The sequence below is a fragment of the Balaenoptera acutorostrata genome, chromosome 15 (genome assembly GCF_949987535.1).
Source record: "Balaenoptera acutorostrata chromosome 15, mBalAcu1.1, whole genome shotgun sequence".
Classification (NCBI taxonomy): domain Eukaryota; kingdom Metazoa; phylum Chordata; class Mammalia; order Artiodactyla; family Balaenopteridae; genus Balaenoptera; species Balaenoptera acutorostrata.
The window spans coordinates 70,266,532-70,289,038 of record NC_080078.1 but is presented as its reverse complement, the minus strand read 5'-3'; the positions used below and the strand labels follow the sequence as shown (position 1 = coordinate 70,289,038).

Genomic DNA, 22,507 nt, shown 5'->3' with positions numbered 1-22,507 from the left:
TTTGTCTGTAAGAAAGAATAAAGCAAACATTTTAAAAACCTCTCATGCATATTCTTTATGGATTCTCTCTTGAGATGACACAAATACTATATTTTCGTCAATTCTTTTAGCATTTCATCTTTACTCTTTGAAATTTTAGTCAGTTTAAATCAAATTAGGTCAATTATATGAGGTAAGTGGTGGTGGGGGGTATTTGTCTTTCTCTAAACCCCAAAATATTTAACCAATCATCCATGCCATATTTATTTAATTTAATAATCCTACTCCACACTTTGAATTATTTAATACTCATATATTTATTCTGTATTTGAATTACTGTAGCTTTGTAGTATGTTTTGACATCTGGTAGGGCAGATTTTACCTTTCTCATTGTATTTTATTTTTTTACATTTTGAGCCATTTTCATGCATTTCTTTTGTCTAGCTGAATCAGAAACAGGCTGTCAAGTTTTCAACAAAGATACACATAGAATTTTGAAACTTTTTCTCTCACTAATTTGGGAGTTTTTTTCCTTTCCTCCTCCTTCTCTTTCTTTTCCTTCTTCCTCCTTTACCCCTTTTTAAGAATCTCTATTTCTCCCTCACCCTCCTCCTCTCCTTCTTCTCATGCTCCTTCATCTCGCTCATTTCTTCATCTTAATCTTCATATCTTTATGGATTGCTATTTACAAGATAAATATTCAAGCATACAGAAAATAAAAATATTGATCAAATCTTGACAGGTTGTGTTTGGTGTATGCGTTAGATGCCTTAAGATGGAGATCTAAAATGTTACAGAAACAGGCATATTCCTCCACCCAAATTTCCCTCCACCCTCCACAGTAACCACAGTTATGAAATTGGAGTGTACTCTGTCTGTGCATGTATTAACCTTTACTTTCACAACGCACATTTACCCATAATCATGTGTAGTATTGTTTTGTATATTTAAAACTTTTGTACAAAATGTTCCATGCTGAGCATGTCCTTTTGCATCTTGATTGTGTGTGCATGGGGGGAGGGGGCAAAATATGTAACTTGTCTTCATGAAGATCCTGCATATATCTTGTTTAGTTTTACTCTCGATTATTTAGACTATTTTCATGGTCTTAATCCTAAATTCACATGACTCCAACTTTGTTGATGGTCAATGCAACCAAATACCAGATGAGATCAGTCTTTTCCTGTTGAAGTTTGATTTCATCATATCAACCTGGTATCCAAACTATGAGGGAACCTGTTCCATCTGGAGAATGCACATGCTCGGGCTTCTCCTTTCCTATTAGGGAACTCCTGCAGGGGAGTCCTGCCTGTGATCTTCATCTAGAAGACTAGTCCCTAACCACTGCTTGGTTCTCATCCATCCCCTGTCCATTGAGCCTAGGACTATGCCTGTTTGATCAGAACTGTGGTCACAGTCTTACCCTGTACTTGGTACCAGTATAATACAACCTTTAAGCCCCTAAACTATGCACCAACTAGATTTTCCCAGATATGTCTCCATAGACACCCCCAACTTCATCTTAAACCAAATTGAACCTCTCATATTCCAGACTGGCCGTTGTCCCACCAGGTATTTTGGTGGTGTAGTGATTTATTTAGTTTTTATGCATTCATTTGAGTTCCTACCACCTCTACCATCTAGGTTCACGTTTTCTCCTGATTCTAGCATCCTGATTTGGCCAGATACAGAAACTATACCCAAGATGGCAAAAGCACTTTTCCCACATGATAACCATAAATTACTGGTGGTGATTTAATGAAAAAAACTGTGTTAAGAATAATTTAGAGGTAATATCTGGATTTGGTCAGAAAGAGCTATCTGCCACTGGCCGGTCCAATCCTTATGTTCTTGCTATCACTTGTTTTATGCCTTCCAAGACGAGAATTAATGATTATAATACTTTTAACCATAAACAAATATGAGCCAATGAGGGTAGTAAGAAAACAACAAAGTACAAAAGGAAAATAAAAATCTAGGTGGGGCACTATTTTACTTTTTCTATATATTCATGTATACATAGTTATTTTCTATGTGTAAAATAATCACACTATAGTAGGTACAGAGGGGTGGAAAGGTGGAAGACAGTCCTTAAAGTTATTTCATGTGGCATTTTATGTCTTCCAAAGATGGTTGCAACTATATCTCTCATATCTCAGGCTTTTCTGGAACATTAGAATTATACCCTATTAAGAGGTAGTGTCTATGTCTGCTCCTCTTGAATCTGGGTGGGTCTCTGTGACTACTTCAACACACAGAGTACAGTAGAAGTGACACTATGTGCTTCTGAGGCTAGATTATAAGAATGCCACGCCATTCACTTTGCTCTTTGAGGGATTCCAGCTCTTGGAACCCAGCCACCATATTGGTAGGAAGCTCAAGTGTCTGTGGAGAGGTTCTCATGGAGAGAAACCAATGCCCACTGACCCAGAGACTGGGCTGAGTTCCCAGCCAGCAGTCATCATCAACTTGCCAGCCATATGAGTGAGACATCTTGAAAGTAGCTCCATCAGTGCCAAGTCAAGCAGCTTCATTGTGTTACCAAAGATCACCTCTTTCCTATCATCTTCCTTCTGAGATGCATGTAGAGCTAGATTGGAAGCTGTGTTTTGATCCTGAAGATTCAAGATAAGAAAGCATTGCTCAAATTCTGGATGAAGCAGCTACTGAAGTAATCTCCTGTGATGTTTTTTCCTCCAGGAATCCTTGCCTATTTGCTCAGGTAACTCATAATCCTTCTTATGTCAGCATCCTAAGAATACTTATTGTGTGGTTGTGTATTGTTCTCTAGCCACCTCAAAGTGTTCCTCTTGCTTTCAAGTAATGTTTTCATGTTTTTCTGCTAGTATTCTTTCAAAGGTACAAGGTGAATATCATTAAGTGTTCAATAAAACAATCAGGTATTGCTAAGATGTGTAACAGAATTCACATTTAAAATAAGACTGTGTCGGTCAAGAAAAATAGATAAAAGTGAACGCCTTGAATTCATGACTAGAAATACACATTTCTGCTTTTATGTTAGTGTCGTCTGTTTTACCTACCTTGGTGCAAGAGATATCTAATTTCATACATGGCAACTCAACTTCTAAAACTGCTCATAAAATCCAGGCAAAATCAACTATAAGTAGTGTCAAGACTAAGGAAGGTGAAAGTCCCTGTGTTTGGCCTAGGACAGACCAAGTTTTGATTTATATGTTTATTTCTCAACACTACAAGTTGAGGGGGAATCTTAAGAAAACATGCTGATAATGGAATGGGTTTCCATTCAAAGCAGTGAAGTCCTATTTTACTAGAAGCTAAAATGTTCTCTGCCAGAAACTTTGTGTAGTTCAGAGGCACAAATAATTTTTTACGTCCTTTCAAACACTGTGATATTCTATATTAGAATTTAATCCTGCCACCAAGTGCCAGTTCTTCACATTGCCACACAAGTAACCTTCCTGGGGACCTGGTCTTCCAAGAACATAGTGATCTTCATGCCTCAAGTGTGAGGCATAGATCTCTTCTTGTTAACAAGGGATAAGGTATGAATTTTCATAGGCAGAATACTCAGACGTGCAAAAATGTAACTTTATTTATTTCATTATTACTGAAACTAGTTTAGCTCTTTAGCCTCTGTTTCCACTTGGCAGGGAACTTAATCTTGCTAACCTAAAGTAATTCGCCATTTCCATTTTAAAGTTTAGTTTATCTTGGGTAAAAGCTTAAATTCACAATGTTATTTCTGACCTCGTTCTTTCCTTCACACAGGGGTTATTTTAACTTCCCGGTGAGTTTTACCTTTATTGCTGTTGTTGTATCTTTTTAAAAATCAAAATTATTTGATTGGTGTATAATTATAGGAGTCTGACTTACAAACATAAAATTCACCCATTTTTAGTGTACAGTGTGTCATTTTCTACACAGATGGTCTCTGGAGGTTTTGATTGAGATAGTGCTGAATCTATAGATCATTTTTGGGAGAATTATCATAGCAACACTGAGTGTTCCAATCCATGAACATGGCATATCTCTCATTTTATTTAGGTCTTCTGTAATATCTCTGAGCATTGCACTGTGGTTTTAGGTTTAGAGGTCTTGCACATATTTTGGTAAACTTTCCTTAAAGATTTAAAGTTGTGTATAATTTTAGAAAGTGCTATGTTTTCTGGATATACTCACCAGTTTTTCATTACGAAATGTCCCACTTTATCCCTGATAATATTGCTTATGCTGAAATCTATGTTGTATAATATAAATACAGACATTTTAGCTTATTGTCCAGTGTTTGCATGGTACATAAGTTTTCATTCCCTTACCTGTCTATGACTTTATATTTAAAGTGGGTGTTGTCCTATTGTCATACACTTGGTTATTGTTTTTCTACCCCCTCCCACAATCTGTCTTCCATTGGAGTGTCAAGGTGAATGAACTTTAATGTAATTATTGGTGTGATAAGTTTAAATCTACAGTTTTCCTCTTTGTTTTTTATTTTTAAATCTACAGTTTTCCTCTTTTTTTTTTTGTTTCTGGCAGAGAACAGATAAAAAATAATTTTAAATAATTTTAAACCTATCTATCTGTTCTTTATTTTTTCTGTTTTCTGCCTGCTTTGGTGTTAATTATCAGTGCCATACTATTTCCACTATTGGCTTATTAGCTATTCCTTATTTTTATTTTTAGTAACTGCTCTAGGGAATACAATACACATCTTTAATGTATCTCATTTTACCTTTAAATAATATCATAAATAATTTAATGAATAATGTAAGAATCTTACAACCATATACTTCCATTTATCCCCTCCCATTTTTGTTTTCATTCACTTTTTATTTATGCATATGTTATAAATAACATTATTTTTACTTTAAATATATATCTTTTAAAGAAATTAAAAGTGAGAAAAAAGAGTTTTATATTTACTCAAATGTATACCATTTCTAATGCTTTTCGTTCTTATTGTGTAGATCCAAGTTTTCATCTGTTAGCATTTTCCTTTTATCTGAAGAACTTTTAACATTTATTGTTCTGAAGTTCTGCTGGTGATAAATTGCTTCAGCAATTTATTTATCTGAAACATTAATTCATCTTTATTTTTAAAATATAATTTTGTTGCTATGGAATTCCAGGTTGGCAGTTCTGTTTTGCACTTTTCCCTGTGGAAGGAAAGTTGAAGGGTTTAACTGGTGGGGGGAGGGGCAGGCGGTTATAAGTACCATGACTATATTTGTGTTTCAGGAATATTCTGTGAACAGTATTATAAAGAGTTGCTTGGCTTGGGGAAACAGAAGTGTAAAAGTGTAAAACAGAAGTGTAAAAGCAACAGAAACAGCTAGGAGGTTGTTAAAATAATCCAGGGGAGATATCATGGGGTCTCAAATAAGTCAAAGCAGGTGGGAATGGTGATAAGAATACTGATTTGGAAGATATATTGTGTTATTAGAATGTGGGGATCATATATAAAAGGTGATGGAGAAGATGAATCCTTGTACCTTGGTTGTGGCACGTGAGTGAGGAGAGGTCCCATTTATTGAGATGGGGATTTACAGGAGGAGAAACAGGTTTGTGAGGTCAGTGATGACTATTTCCATAGTGGCTTAGGTTCTAGATTCAGGTAACTGTCTCGCATGCCATGCCTGGCATTCAGGTCCTCCACTAGGATGAACCCCTCATCTATCTGGGGACCAGGTACACTTCTAGCTCTTGCCACACTACTCTGCCAGTGAGATAAACTCTTATTTTTCTCTAAGCTACTGAGCAAGGGCTCTCACTTTGGAATCTGTACACACAATATTGAGGGTCTCTCCCTTCCAGGACTCTGGTTCTGACTCCCTCCTTCTAACCTGGACTGGGCAGTTATGGATAACATCCTATAGGTAAACTCAGTTCAGGTCAGCACCTTTGTACGTGGTGCTTGTCCTGTGGCTACTCGTCAGAGGCATCTGTAATCATGTTAGCCTCCCCAGGTTCTCAGTTTGTCTGCTTCAACTCTCCTACTGGTTCCAACTAGTACAGCTGAGTTCACCCCAACTTATGACATTATTTAGACTTTTCCTTTCAACTTAGAATAGAAACAAGGATAAGTCATTCAACCTCCGTGGCTCATTTAACTCCTGTGTAAACTGTCTGAGGGATAGAATTATAATTACCTTTTTCAGGGACAGAGTTGAGGGGGGAGTCAATTAAGTCTTGCCCTGTGCTTTGAGATCTTTCAATGAAAGGCTCGGGATTATTACCATTAACAAGATACTGAAGGGCTATTTGCCAGCAGTGACTCCTTTTGAGCCAGCACGTCTCTCATTAGTAATTTGGGGGCTTGGCACAGAGTCATGGGAATGTTTTAATGGCTTCTGTTCAACCCCAGAAATAGATCTCAAAGTTGCAAAAAGAAATGCTTGTTTTCTCTGTTCTCCTCTATTTCTGTACATGTGGTGACCCTCGGGGAGACCTCAGGTTCTCTGGCAGAGGCCAATAAGTGGGCAACAGGGTCTTAAGCTGCCCCAATAAACTCTGACAGCTGACAGCGCTGGGGGTCTGTCTCAGAGACTAATTTAGAGATGGGTTATACCACCAGATAGTAACCGTGGCCTAAGCTGAATTTCTGGAGCCACCTGGAGAACTTGCTAACTCAGTGAGGTTTGGGAATCATACGTAGGAAACTCTTTCTTTAAGAAATATTTGGAAAATGTTTGCTAATTCGAACAAGTTATTTTATTCCTAAGCCAGCTCCCAAATGCTTTTTCAGAGCTGTCTTTAGGAGTCAAGAAAAGAAGTATTTTCTGTCTGGGAGGCCTGGACTTGTTTCTAGAGAAGTGGGCAAGGAATGTGTGTGTCCATCCAGGCTTGTGTTTGGCCCCCCCATTGCGTAAGTCCATGCTATAGCTTTGTTTTCAATTAATTAATTAAATTGTTCTTTTAAAAACTCCCTCTGCTCCAGTTTTTTCCTTCAGTTTTGCTCCATTCTTCGCTTTATGTTTAATCAATTCTTTTCTCTGCTTGTCAAAGTATGATATACTGGAAAAAGCAGTAGCTCTGTTGAGATAAGAAATAGCTTTGACTCTTACTGATGGTGAACTTGGGCAAGTTGTTTAATTTCTATGAATTTCATTTCATTCTCTGAAAGATCGGATATAACACAGGGGCCCAGAAGGATGTCTGGGATGATTGAGCCAATATAAACATAGTTATCTAAGGTGTTGCAGGCACAAAGGGTGTCACAAACCTGTGAAACAGCTGAATATAAGCAATAGGGTATGGTGGGGACTGTGGCAAACTGGAGCATACATGCCCCATCCTCGGAGCAGTCATTATTCTGCTCTAACAAATGTTTGCCAGACTTCTTTCCTTCCACCCTCCCTTCCTTCCTTCCTTCATTCCTTCCTTCCATCCTTCCTTCCCTCTTTCCCTCCTTCCTTCCTTCTTTCCTTCTTTCCTTCCTTCCTTCCCTCCTTCCTTCCTTCCTTCCTTCCTCCCTTCCCTCCCTCCCTCCCTCCCTCCTCCCTCCCTCTGTCCCTCCCTCCTTCCTTCCTTCTTTCTTTCCTTTCTCTCTCTTTCTTCCTTCCTTCCTTTCTTTTTTTTTTTTTTTAACAAATAGGAAATTCAGAAAGTGATACAAAGTTTCCTGATTTTTAAGTGTTCGAACTAATTCATTTCCTTTTGAAAAACAGTCTCAAACAGTAGAAAGATGGTTGTGGCCTGCGTTTGGCTAACAAAACACTAGTTTAACATTTATGATTTATTTTACTCTTCGTTATAAATTTCTGCCTTCTCTTCTTCTTCATCCTTCTCTAATACTTTGCTTTTTCCTCCCATTTTCCCCCTGACATCAACGATGTTTTCTTTACATTCTCCTAAAGTAACACCAGGTTCTTTGCTTGGGGCATATTCACATAAACCACAATTTCTACATTCTTCCATCAGTCCAACTCAAATTCCCATCTCTTTTCTCATGGCCAACAATACAAAGACAACAACAAGCCCACTGAGTTTTGAAGGAGTTAAGTCTACTCTTCCACTCCCAAGAGGAAAGTAAAGAACTACCCTTCCGACTTTTACTCAACAACAAAAAAAATTTTGGCTGTAGATATGATCACCAGGAATGATAACTCATCAGCCACTTGGGGCCATAACTGTGGCTGCGTTCACCAATCCTTGGCCACATAAATGATGCCAATCCTGAGCCTGGTAAGGAGTTGGCCTGAAGAAGTCATGACAGAGTGACTCCATTGCCTTGCTGGAAAAATATGCTAAAGATGTCCCAACCACTGATTGTTTAATAATAAACTGTACCCTACAAGGTATGTTCTTCACCAAAAAATGAAGCGATTCTTCCTAGTTACAACGTTTTGCCTTCTTTTAACTCTTTTTATGGGAGAAATGTGACTATCCCTTTTAGAACTAGAAGACACCCCTTTGGAAATGATGTAATCATACTTTGCGTGCATGCCTCAATTTTCTGCTCCCTGACCATGGGCAGACATCACTAATTTTTAAGGGCACTCCTTCAACTGAGTCTAGATGTAGTGCAAGGTCTTTAATCTACGTGACAGCCATCACCAGTCATGTGGGGTTGGGCTGTGTGTTAAAATACAATAGGCCCAAAGTGAAAACAACCCAAATATACATTAACTGGTGAATAGATAATAACAGGTGGCCATTCATGTAATGGGATACTATTTGCTAATAAAAATGACTGGCGTATGAATACATACAGCAATGGGAATGAACCTCAAAATGTCAGGCTAAGTGAAGGAAACCAGACACATAAGACATATTGTATGAGTCCACATATATGAAATGTCCAGAAAAGGCAAATCAGACAGAAAGTAGACTAGTAATTGTCTGGGGCTGGGGTAGGAATGATGAGTGACTGCAAACCAGCTCAAGCTTTCTATTTTGGGGTGATGGAAAAGTTCTAAAATTAGATGGCAATAATTGTACTACTTTGTAAATATACAAAAGGTGATTGAACTGTACACTTAAAACAAGTGAATTCAATGTTATGTAAATTATATTTCAACAAAAGCTGTTAAAATGCACACACAATAGGCTTGCAGACATCAGCTATGCAGAGTCAGGGAGCCATGGAGGACAAATTATTCCAGAATCTTCCACTGACTTGCTGTGTGATGTTAAAAAAGGGCTTCCTTTCTCTCTGTAGTTTCTTCATTTGTAGTTTGAGGTCTTTGAGCTGATGCTCTGTTAGGGACTTTAAAGCTCTGACAGCACCTAAGAAGAAGCAAAAGGAAGGATGGTTGCTGCTGTAATTTTGCCACAGTCGCCTACCAGGCTGTCAGCTCTGGGGGAGGAACAGAGATTAGGGACTTGCTCCCCTGTCAATGCCTGGCTCAGCACCCTGTACAGAATGTCAGACAGCACCTGACTATTGGTATAAGGAGATTAGGATTATGAACATCTAAGTGAGTCCAAAAACAATATGAAAGATATTTTCTAAGACTTTCGTATGGAACATGATGAATGACAGTGTGACATTTCTTCCCTGACAATTTTTTTTTTTTTTTCTCAGAGGGTATAAAACATTGGGAGTAAAACATCACCCATTACAACCTGTTCTGGTTGGGTAAGTAGTTAGTGAGGAGAAGAGGGGTGTGTGTGTGTGTGTGTGTGTTTGTGTGTGTGTGTGGGTCATGTTGGGTGTGTTGTGTTGGGTGGGGATGGGCTTTGGAGAAAGACAAACCCAAATTTCCTTCCTGGTCTTACCATTACATCCTGTGTAACATGCATTTAACCTTTCTGAGTCGTCTGTAAATGGGGGTAATCTAACCTACCTCACAGGATGTTTTGACGTTTTAAGAGATCTTCTACACTAAATAGCTAGTGCAGTTCCAGAAACATATTGGGTACCTCCTCAATGTTTGTCTCCTATACTCCTGTTCCCTATGCCCCCCTCTACCAAATTCAGGGGCTGCTTGGAGATGGTTTGGTCTAGATAGCAAAGACAAAGGAAGTCGTGCAAGTGTCTGTTAATTAGATACACAAATGTAGTCAATGGAGGAGGCCATGTTAGTTGTAGGGGAACCCTGCCCTTCTGAGGGACTGTTAGCTTAGCCTTCTGACCTGTGACTTAGGAAATCACCCCTGCATTGCTACTTTACCCTTCTTTTCTTGTCTCTTTGACCTTCAACTTCTCAAATTGGAGTTATACCTTTTTGGTAAGGAGTTTTGGAATAATGAATATTCCTTTGCACCAAGGCCAGGCCAAAACCTCAGAGAATTCTCTCTAAGACAAATGCCCCAGGAGCCCACCCAAACCTTTGACTTCACCTTTGGCCATAGCATCCAAGTTTCTGTTTCTGCTTTGGGACAAACCAGTGGCTGTGCTTTCAATGCATGTGCCCTTTTAAGACCAAGCCAGAAAACTGTGGAAAGCTGGGTGCTGTCAGGTTTTGCAGGGCCACACACACTAAGGGACAAAACCAACTTTAGCAGGACTTTGCAAATCTTTGCATGTCTCATTCCAGTCACAGAGATGCAGGGGTGTGATAAATATTCTTTAGGGGCACGGGAGGAAAGGGGATGAACATTTATGGGACCTACTTTATGCATGGCACTTAAAATGTTTATTTGGTCTTCTATTCACTTATTTAAGATGTAAGAATAATTTTTATTGCACTTTTACATAAGGAAAGTGTCTCAGGCTCCTTGTCAGAACAAATCAAGCAATGCAAAATGCACAGGGTAAAAAGTGAAAATATTCCTACACTAGCAACCACATTTCCTTCTCCACTTGCCCTGCCTTGTTGAAATTTTATTATTATTATTGTTTATTTTATTGAAGTATAGTTGATTTACAATGTTGTGTTAATTTCTGCTATACAGCAAAGTGATTCAGTTATACATATATACATATATATACATTCCTTTTTTTTTTTTTTTTTTTGCCTGTGGCATGCAGCTTGTGGGATCTTAGTTCCCCAACCAGGGGTTGAACTTGTGCCCTCAGCAATGAAAGCACGGAGTCCTAACCACTGGACCACCAGGGAATTCCCTATATACATTCTTTTTAATATGCTTTTCCATTTTGGTTTATCTCAGGATATGAAATATAGTTCCCTGTGCTATACAGTAGGACCTTGATGTTTATCCATTCTATGTATAATAGTTTGCATCTGTTAATCCCAAACTCCCCCTCCATCCCTCCTCCCTCCTCCTCCCCCTTGGCAACCACAAGTCTGTTCTCTGTGTCTGTAAGTCTGTTTCCGTTTTGTAGATAAGTTCATCTGTGTCATATCCTTGTTGAAATTTTAATCTCAAGTGGATTTTCAAGAATGTGACCATAAATGCATATTGTTCCGCAATCCGCCTATTTGTATACCCTGCTTACCTTTCTACATGATTACATATAGAGCTGCCTCCCTCTTTTTAATGACTACCTAGCAGTCTATTTCATGCAAGTCCTCACATTTGTTTAGCTGTGCCCCATCCATGGTCATATGCACTGTTTCCTGCTGGCTGTACACGTAACCCTCAACATGTTTATTTGTACATCCTTGTATGTGTATCCTTCAACAGAAATTTATTGAGCAAAGTATGTATCAGGTGGAGGACTAGATGCTATGAATACAGCAGGAACAAGGTATAATTGCTTCCTGCCTTCATAGAGTTTGCAATCTACCTGACTATTGCATTTCAGATGTATACTCTGCCTTGTCCCCACCCCTGCCCTGCCCACCAATGTAATAAGAACTACCCCTGGTTTATAGATATGAAGCTTACAGCTTAGAGAAGTTTCTGAACATTCCCAAGGCCCATCTGCAGCATGGCTGGGAAATATCCCCACATCTGACTCCAGTACTCCCATGTTGCCTGTTACCTGGCCAATGACCAATATTTGGTCAGTTTCAAGCACCCAAGGAAGATGTGTCAAATTTACATGTCTGGCATTGGATCTTTAGAGATCTAGGTGAGGGTAAGAGAAGCAAAGAGGTTAGTTCCTGTTGTTTGTAGAACCATGACCCTACAGTCCGTAAGGAGGAGCAGGGAGACGCCTGCCCCCACTATTCATTGCGGGTCTGCCCTGGAGTTCAGCATGTCAGGTTTGCCTGAGGGCTGCTGTTCTCATTTGAAAGGCCTTGGGGAAGTCAATTCTCTATCAGACTCAGGCTTCCTCATCTGTAAAGTGGAAAATATCAAGATCAACTGTCCTGAGTGGTTCTAAGGTTTCAGTGAGCCAAGGGGGTAAAATGTTTAGCATAAAATGTCAGCTGTTATTATTGTTCTTATATTATTATTTTTTTTCTTGTGCTAAATCTGATTGCCCTCTGACTTGTTCTGACAGTTCTGAGCCCAGCACCTGCTTCCTCACCACCTTTGCTGTCCTTAGGAGCCCTTGGGCATTTCTTGGTATGGCCTTAGTTTCCATCTTAAGAGAATGTGAACATGATCTGGCCTCAGTATAGTCCAGGGGTGCAAGGAGGCTGCTAATTAGAAATGGAAGGGTAGGCACAGCTAATGGTTTTCTGAGCAGCCATTTACACTCACAGTTTGGGAACTGGGTGTGATTTCTTCTTAGAATAACTCCGTAGAGATTTGTGGCCTGTGGTCATCTACTTTCCAGAGTCTCCTATGTCCTTTGAAGACCCAGCTTTGGAACTTGGCCCTTTGGCCCGGCTCTCACTGCCAGGCTAGACAAGCACAGATATTATTTGTCAAGCTTGGGCCGGGTTATACGGCCAGGACACTCACCAGTGGGCCAGGCCATCCCTTTCCCAAGCTGGGCTCTCAGCCACGGCTGGACAGATGCCAGCAGGGAGGAGGCATGCCCTGTGCAAGGCTGGGATGGGTGATGGCTGCTGGGAGCCTGAGCTGGCCTGCAGCTACGTGGGAGGAATGAGTGACATCAGCCCCTCCCAGGCAGCAGGTTCAGACAGGAGGAGAGGGAGGCCGCCTGCACTGGGTCAGAGGGGGCACTGGCAGCCAGGAGAAGGGCCCTCCCAGCTTGGGCTCCTCAGGGCCTGCCCATTCTGTTGGGGAAACCTGTTGGGTAAGCTCCCATGTGTTTCCCCATAAGGTTGAGTCTTGTGGTCCAGGTTGGAAAGTGGAGTGAGGGGAGGGAGCTCTTTTCTGACTCCGACTTGTACTTGAGAAGCTGCCAAAGGGTGGTTTATGTTTCTTAAACAGAGATATGTTATGATAGGGAGGCTGCTTCTGTGGAGGTGATGGCGAGCCATGCCTGAGGCTGGGCCTCCTTGGCTTGTCCCTTTGCCAAGCCCGTGGGCAGCACGGTAAAGGGAGCCGATGGCCGGATTTCGGGGGGAGCCGGTTCAGCCGCCCCTGACACAGAGTGTGTGGCATTGGGGGTGGTCAGATCACCTCCATGGATTCCACGTTCCTCGTCAGCTAGATGGGAATAATGGTCTCCCCCTCTCAGGGCTCCTTAGTGAGTGTTCCTTTGCTACATCCTTCCTCTGTACAATTCCATCTGTCTTACAAATATGATCTCACTTAATCCTACAAAGACTACTTGATGCAGGTGCTATTATTAGCCATATTTCACAGATGAGGCACAGACCAAATAATTTGGCCAAGGTCTTATAGCAAAATTGGCAGAAGTGAGATCTGTCCCCACGCCGACTGGCTCTGACGTCTCCAATCTTAACCACGATGCTATGTTTCCCAGAACTTGCCTAGGACCCTGGTCCTCTCCCTTCAAACAGGTAACTCACTTTGGAAGAGCACAGTTGTGGATGTGATGATCTGATGAATACATGTCTCTTTAATTGGATTTTGAGCTATCCCTCTTGGTTTTCATCCACCACCGTATCCCCGGTCCTAGCTCTGGAACTAAGACGAAACTTCCCTGCGGCACATGTATGAGAGACTGAAGGCAAGATCAAACAAGATAAAGAAATAATAGGTGATTCCATCTGAAGTCACCTGGCACTGCTCTGAGCTCACAATAGGCACTTGGGAAATGTTTAAACCTGGGGCATACTCGCTGTGGGGCTGAGTTTACCCAGTGACTTCATTCCTCAGTGTAGCATGATCGTTCATGAGTGGAGTCACCCCCACGTGGCAGCCATTGGAGGGATTTATTTGCCTCAGCCACAGACGAGGAAGAAGGGCAGGGAGCATGTTTTGCAGGCAGGCCAGCACTGTGGACCTCACAGAACTTCCAAAGCTTTCAAGGGTGGTCTCACCCAGCATCTCCCCAAAGTACCTCCTGGTGAGCCTTGAAAGCTGACTCAGCCCAAGCTGCCTTGGGGAAGAACATTTCTGATACTCTGCTCAGCAATCTAAATCCTGCCTTCAGCTTCTCCTTCAGCCCTAATGAGAAGCATCTCCAAAGTGCCAGGTGGTTGAACGTCCTCAAGAAGGAGGCAGGGAAGAACCTGGCTTCCAGGTTGTATGTTCTCCCGTCGCTTCTCTGCAGCCTCTGTGTTTGTGGAGCCTGCAGGTGTGAGAGAAGTCGAGGACCAGCCTTGCACTGTGGTCCTTAGATGAACACTCTCTGCAGCCTGTTTGCGTCTTTTCCCTTCTCCTGGAGGCAGCAGCAAAGGGACGGTGCACGTGTGTATCCGTGCAAGGAGATACTCAGCATCCCATTTCTAATTCTGAGGACTCACATGTTCGTGGGAAATCTGATGTCTTGTCAAAAATTCTGCTAAAATTGGGAAGGGTAATTCCCTCTTCTATCACACTCCCCCTGAGCCTCCCAATCAAATTCCTGAGTACATTGAACGCTGCCTCTGGGAATGGCAGGCTTTGCGAAGGGTTTGGCTGGTACAATGCAAACATGCTACCAGTCTGACAGACAGACAGACAGGCTCCAATGAAAGCCTAGATCTAATCTCTCTCTAAGTCAGAATGGATAATTTGGTTAGATAACATCAGAAAAATAAATCTGCCGGCATATTATATTTACATGTATTTAAGTCCTGTTAGCAAAGAGAATATTGGAGGAACGGGTTTGAAACAACACTTCATAGGAATAGCATCAGGTAATGAATAAATAATGACTTTGGTTTCTTTGCCCAAAGGGAAACCCAGTCAATCAGAAAGTCAACACAGATTTCTTAAGAGCCGCGTTTTGGAACCAGGGAAGCCCTTCATTGGGACTCACTTGCCCTCGCCCTAAATTCTGCATCTGGAGTGGTAATAAAGCCAGAGAAAGAATGTGTCTTAGGAGAAATTGATTTGATTTTTTTCCTTAGCAAATGCCTTCATCACCTGTTTGAAGAGTTCACCAGGGCCAGGCTGGCTGTTTAAGTTAGAAAGCGATCTTATACTGGGGCAAGATCGTTCTCGGGATTTGTGGCTGAGGGTTTTATTTTTCAAGGAGGTGTCCTCACGTGCTAAAGACAATATCTTGGTTCAGAAAAACCAGCTCAACAGTTATGTGGATCCTTGGACAGGACTGTTGCCTCCTAATATTGCTACACCTGGGGTATGTGCCAGGACCACCCGATTTGCTGCATGAATATCTTTATCCATTTAGGGTGAGGTGGTGGCAGTTTCTGCCACACTCCCCACAGGTGGCTTGGCTCTTAATCAGACTCCTCTGGATTCGCATGAGGAGTCATCTCCAGGAATCTGATAGCTGCTCAAAAGTGTGTACCTATGTCCTGTTGATGTGGGCAGTGTGAGTCTCAGAAGATCTGAGGGCTCACCTGCTAACATGAGGCTGTGATCTTGTCAATAAAAGTGGTATATAAATCTGTGTGATTGAATTTATAACTTAGACTTTTATACAAAGGCTATTCCAAAATAGAGAAATATAATATTTGGTTAGATTATGTTGATTTAAGAATATGGTTATTAATCTTCAAGGGAGGAAGATTGAAATCAGTCATTTTAGAAATGTTAGAAGTCTTGCACTGTGGATGAATCAAATGTACCCATGGTGTCTTGCACAATCTTGTTTCTTTTATTTTTTTTTAATTTTACATACTTATATTTCTCCAAAATTATTATACCTAGTACTATCTCAACAATTTATATTAATCATTCCCTTACTAAAGTAAACAGCTTTTGTTTTTCCAGATGTAAGAGAAAACTAGAATACAGGAACCAGAAACAGTCCAGCTAATTTTTTCCACACACATTTTAGGTCACTTTGCCAATTTTTAAGGTAGAAAAATCAGCATATACATTATACCACTTAAAGATATTTTCATATCTTGTTAAGGTACAGTCATTTATATATAAAATAAAGGTCAATTAAAACTATATTTAATAACTAATATTTACATCTTTTTCTTTCTTAAGAATTGCCCACAAATCCAAAGCTTATGGATTAATTAACTTAATATTAATTAACTTAATGTTAGCGTAAAGTTGACTAAACATATGGAAATTACAATTTAAGCTAATACATTATGACCATACATACGATTTGCAGCATTACAGGAATTCACAGGATCAACATTTTTAAAAAGACACGTATTATTACAAGTTCATACAATTAAACGTGATTCTATATTCTTGCAATTTTAAACAATTTGTAGAAACAGTGATAACTTTCTGAGCTCACAGAATTTATGTAGGAAGTTTTAAAGTCTTAGAAAATCCTAAATTATGATAAACTAAATCCAAATCTTGTCTTAAAATATTGTGCTAACATTATATTTACATGTTGTTGGTTTTTTTTTTTTTTAGAGAAATAGCAGTATATTTGAGAAGGGGAAAAATTGTAACCTGGAGTGATTTTCACTTCAAGAATAAACATTTCAAGCATGATAAATATTTCATTTTTTTAAAAAAAATTTTTAATTTAATTTTATTTATTTTATTATACAGCAGGTTCTTATTAGTCATCAATTTTATACACATCAGTGTATACATGTCAATCCCAATCGCCCAATTCACCACACCACCATCCCCACCTCCCTGTCACTTTCCCCCCTTGGTGTCCATACATTTGTTCTCTACATCTGTGTCTCAACTTCTGCCCTGCAAACCGGTTCATCTGTACCATTTTTCTAGGTTCCACATACATGCGTTAATATACGATATTTGTTATTCTCTTTCTGACTTACTTCACTCTGTATGACAGTCTCTAGATCCATCCACCTCTCAACAAATGACTCAATTTCGTTCCTTTTTATGGTTGAGTAATATTCCATTGTATATATGTACCACAACTTCTTTATCCATTCGTCTGTCGATGGGCATTTAGGTTGCTTCCATGACCTGGCTATTGTAAATAGTGCTGCAATGAACATTGGGGTGCATGTGTTTTTTGAATTATGGTTTTCTCTGGGTATATGCCCAGTAGTGGGATTGCTGGATCATATGGTAATTCTATTTTTACTTTTTTAAGGAACCTCCATACTGTTCTCCATAGTGGCTGTATCTATTTACATTCCCACCAACAGTGCAAGAGGGTTCCCTTTTCTCCACACCCTCTCCAGCATTTATTGTTTGTAGATTTTCTGATGATGGCCATTCTAACTGGTGTGAGGTGATACCTCATTGTAGTTTTGATTTGCATTTCTCTAATAATTGGTGATGTTGAGCAGCTTTTCATGTGCTTCTTGGCCATCTGTATGTCTTCTTTGGAGAAATGTCTGTTTAGGTCTTCTGCCCATTTTTGGATTGGGTTGTTTGTTTCTTTAATATTGAGCTGCATGAGCTGTTTATATATTTTGGAGATAAATCCTTTGTCCGTTGATTCATTTGCAAATATTTTCTCCCATTCTGAGGGTTGTCCTTTCGTCTTGTTTATGTTTTTCTTTGCTGTGCAAAAGCTTTTAAGTTTCATTAGGTCCCATTTGTTTATTATTTTTTTTAAATTTCCATTACTCTAGGAGGTGGATCAAAAAAGATCTTGCTGTGATTTATGTCAAAGAGTGTTCTTCCTATGTTTTCCTCTAACAGTTTTATAGTGTCTGGTCTTACATTTAGGTCTCAAATCCATTTTGAGTTTATTTTTGTATATGGTGTTTGGGAATGTTCTAATTTCATTCTTTTACATGTACTGTCCAGTTTTCCCAGCACCACTTATTGAAGAGACTGTCTTTTCTCCATTGTATATCCTTGCCTCCTTTGTCATAGATTAGTTGACCATAGGTGCATGGGTTTATCTCTGGGCTTTCTATCTTGTTTCATTGATCTATGTTTCTGTTTTTGTGCCAGTACCATATTGTCTTGATGACTGTAGCTTTGTAGTATAGTCTGAAGTCAGGGAGCCTGATTACTCCAGCTCTGTTTTTCTTTCTCAAGATTGTTTTGGTTATTCGGGGTCTTTTGTGTTTTCATACAAATTGCGAAATTTTTTGTTCTAGGTCTGGGAAAAATACCATTGGTAGTTTGATAGGGGTTGCATTGAATCTGTAGATTGCTTTGAGAAGTATAGTCATTTTCACAATGTTGATTCTTCTAATCCAAGAACATGGTATATCTCTCCATCTGTTTGCATCATCTTTAATTTCTTTCATCAGTGTCTTATAGTTTTCTGCATACAGGTCATTTGTCTCCTTAGGTAGGTTTATACCTAGGTATTTTATTCTTTTTGTTGCAATGGTAAATGGGAGTGTTTCTTTAATTTCTCTTTCAGAGTTTTCATCATTAGTGTATAGGAATGCAAGAGATTTCATGCATTAATTTTGTATCCTGCAACTTTACCAAATTCATTGATTAGCTCTACTAGTTTTCTGGTGGCACTTTTAGGATTCTCTATGTATAGTATCATGTCATCTGCAAACAGTGACAGTTTTACTTCTTCTTTTCCAATTTGTATTCCTTTTATTTCTTTTTCTTCTCTGATTGCCGTGGCTAGGACTTCCAAAACTATGTTGAATAATAGTGGTGAGAGTGGACATCCTTGTCTTGTTCCTGATCTTAGAGGAAATGCTTTCAGTTTTTCCCCATTGAGAATGATGTTTGCTGTGGGTTTGTCGTATATGGCCTTTATTATGTTGAGGTAGGTTCCCTCTATGCCCACTTTACGGAGAGTTTTTATCATAAATGGGTGTTGAATTTTGTCAAAAGCTTTTTTTGTATCTATTGAGATGATCATATATTTTTTCTTCTTCAATTTGTTAATATGGTGTATCACATTGATTGATTTGCGTATATTGAAGAATCCTTGCATCCTTGGGATAAATCCCACTTGATCATGGTGTATGATCCTTTTAATGTGTTGTTGGATTCTGTTTGCTAGTATTTTGTTGAGGATTTTTGCATCTATATTCATGAGTGATATTTGTCTGTAATTTTCTTTTTTTGTAGTATCTTTGTCTGGTTTTGGTATCAGGGTGATGGTGGCCTCATAGAATGAGTTTGGGAGTGTTCCTTCCTCTGCAATTTTTTGGAAGAGTTTGAGAAGGATGGGTGTTAGCTCTTCTCTAAATGTTTGATAGAATTCACCTCTGAAGCCATCTGTTCCTGGACTTTTGTTTATTGGAAGATTTTTAATCACAGTTTCAATTTCCTTACTTGTGATTGGTCTGTTCATATTTCCTATTTCTTCCTGGTTCAGTCTTGGAAGGTTATACCTTTCTAAGAATTTGTCCATTTCTTCAAGATTGCCCATTTTGATGGAATAGAGTTGCTTGTAGTAGTCTCTTAGGATGCTTTGTATTTCTGTGGTGTCTGTTGTAACTTCTCCTTTTTCATTTCTAGTTTTATTGAATTGAGTCCTCGCCCTCTTTTTCTTGATGAGTCTGGTTAATGGTTTATCAATTTTGTTTATCTTCTCAAAGAACCAGCTTTTAGTTTTACTGATCTTTGCTATTGTTTTCTTTGTTTCTATTTCATTTATTTCTGCTCTGATCTTTATGATTTCTTTCCTTCTGCTAACTTTGGGTTTTGTTTGTTCTTCTTTCTCTAGTTCCTTTAGGTGTAAGGTTAGATTGTTTATTTGAGATTTTTCTTGTTCTTGAGGTAGGCTTGTATAGCTATAAACTTCCCTCTTAGAACGGCTTTTGCTGCATTCCATAGGTTTTGGATCGTCGTGCTTTCATTGTCATTTGTCTCTAGGTATTTTTTGATTCTCTCTTTGTTTTCTTCAGTGATCTCTTGGTTATTTAGTAATGTATTGTTTAGCCTTCATGTGTTTATGTTTTTTTATGTTTTTTTCCCTGTAATTCATTTCTAATCTAGCATTGTGGTCAGAAAAGATGCTTGATATGATTTCAATTTTCTGAAATTTACTGAGGCTTGATATGTGACCCAAGATGTGATCTATCCTGGAGAATGTTCCGTGCACACTTGAGAAGAAAGTGTAATCTGCTGTTTTGATTGGAATGTCCTATAAATATCAATTAAATCTATCCGCTCTATTGTGTCATTTAAAGCTTCTGTTTCCTTATTTATTTTTATTTTGGATGATCTGTCCATTGGTGTAAGTGAGGTGTTAAAGTCCCCCACTGTTATTGTGTTACTGCCCATTTCCTCTTTTATAGCTGTTAGCAGTTGCCTTATATATTGAGGTGCTCCTATGTTGGGTGCATATATATTTATAATTGTTATATCTTCCTCTTGGATTGATCCCTTGATCATTATCTAGTGTCCTTCCTTGTCTCTTGTAACATTCTTTATTTTAAAGTCTATTTTATCTGATAGGAGTATTGCTACTCCAGCTTTCTTCTGATTTCCATTTGCATGGAATATCTTTTCCCATCCCCTCACTTTCAGTCTGTATGTGTCCCTAGGTCGGAATTGGGTCTCTTGTAGACAGCATATATATGGGTCTTGTTTTTGTATACATTCAATAAGCCTGTGTCTTTTGGTTGGAGCACTTAATCCATTCACGTTTAAGGTAATTATCGATATGTATGTTCCTATGACCATTTTCTTAATTGTTTTGGGTTTGTTTTTGTAGGTCTTTTTCTTCTCTTGTGTTTCCCACTTAGAGAAGTTCCTTTAGCATTTGTTGTAGAGCTGGTTTGGTGGTGCTGAATTCTCTTAGCTTTTGCTTATCTGTAAAGCTTTTGATTTCTCCATCGAATCTGAATGAGATCCTTGCCGGGTAGAGTAATCTTGGTTGTAGGTTCTTCCCTTTCATCACTTTAAGTATATCATGCCACCCTCTTCTGGCTTGTAGAGTTTCTGCTGAGAAATCAGCTGTTAACCTTATGGGAGTTCCCTTGCATGTTATTTGTCGTTTTTCCCTTGTTGCTTTCAATAATTTTTCTTTGTCTTTAATTTTTGCCAATTTGATTACTATGTGTCTCAGTGTGTTTCTCCTTGGGTTTATCCTGTATGGGACTCACTGCACTTCCTGGACTTGGGTGGCTATTTCCTTTCCCATGTTAGGGAAGTTTTCAACTATAATCTCTTCAAATATTTTCTCTGGTCCTTTCTCTCTCTCTTCTCCTTCTGGGATCCCTATAATGCGAATGTTGCATTTAATGTTGTCCCAGAGGTCTCTTAGGCTGTCTTCATTTCTTTTCATTCTTTTTTCTTTATTCTGTTCCATGGCAGTGAATTCCACCATTCTGTCTTCCAGGTCACTTATCCGTTCTTCTGTCTCAGTTATTCTGCTATTGATTCCTTCTAGTGTAGTTTTCATTTCAGTTATTGTATTGCTCATCTCTGTTTGTTTGTTCTTTAATTCTTCTAGGTCTTTGTTAAATATTTCTTGCATCTTCTCGATCTTTGCCTCTATTCTTTTTCCGGGGTCCTGGATCATCTTCACTATCATTATTCTGAATTCTTTTTCTGGAAGGTTGCCTATCTCCACTTTGTTTAGTTGTTTATCTGGGGTTTTATCTTATTCCTTCATCTGGTACATAGCCCTCTGCCTTTTCATCTTGTCTGTCTTTCTGTGAATGTGGTTTTTGTTCCACAGGCTGCAGGATTGTAGTTCTTCTTGCTTCTGCTATCTGCCCTCTGGTGGATGAGGCTATCTAAGAGGCTTGTGTAAGTTTCCTGATGGATGGGTAGAGCTGACTGTTGCTCTGTGGGCAAAGCTCGGTAAAACTTTAATCTGCTTGACTACTGATGGGTGGGGCTGGGTTCCCTCCCTGCTGGTTGTTTGACCTGAGGCGATCCAACACTGGAGGCTACCTGGGCTCTTTGGTGGGGCTAACGACAGACTCTGGGAGGGCTCATGCCAAGGAGTACTTCCCAGAACTTCTGCTGTCAGTGTCCTTGTCCCCATGGTGAGCCACAATCACCCCTCCACCTCTGCAGGAGACCCTCCAACACTAGCAGGTAGGTCTGGTTCAGTCTCCCCTGGGGTCACTGCTCCTTCCCCTGGGTCCTGATGTGCACACTACTTTGTGTGTGCCCTCCAAGAGTGGAGTCTCTGTTTCCCCCAGTCCTGTCAAAGTCCTGCAATCAATTCCCACTAGGCTTCAAAGTCTGATTCTCTAGGAATTCCTCCTCCTGTTGCCAGACCCCCAGGTTGGGAAACCTGACGTGGGGCTCAGAACCTTCACTCCAGTGGGTGGACTTCTGTGGTATAAGTGTTCTCCAGTCTGTGAGTCACCCACCCAACACTTACTGGATTTGATTTTACTGTGATTGTGCCCCTCCTACCATCTCATTGTGGCTTCTCTTTTGTCTTTGGACGTGGTATCTTTTTTGAGGAGTTCCAGTGTCTTCCTGTCAATGATTGTCCAGCAGCTAGTTGTGATTCTGG

The 22,507-nt window shown here is 39.7% G+C and overlaps 1 long non-coding RNA gene across 2 annotated transcripts in view; it reads left to right on the top strand.

Annotated features, from left to right (window-relative positions):
• The first annotated feature begins 2,510 nt into the window (after window positions 1-2,510).
• The window catches only part of LOC103016951 (uncharacterized), a 72,324-nt gene continuing 52,327 nt past the window's right edge, over window positions 2,511-22,507 (top strand). For both annotated transcript variants that reach the window (XR_003624434.2, XR_452045.2), the window contains exon 1: window positions 2,511-2,701. This is a non-coding gene — a long non-coding RNA (uncharacterized LOC103016951). The remainder of the gene's footprint in view (window positions 2,702-22,507) is intronic.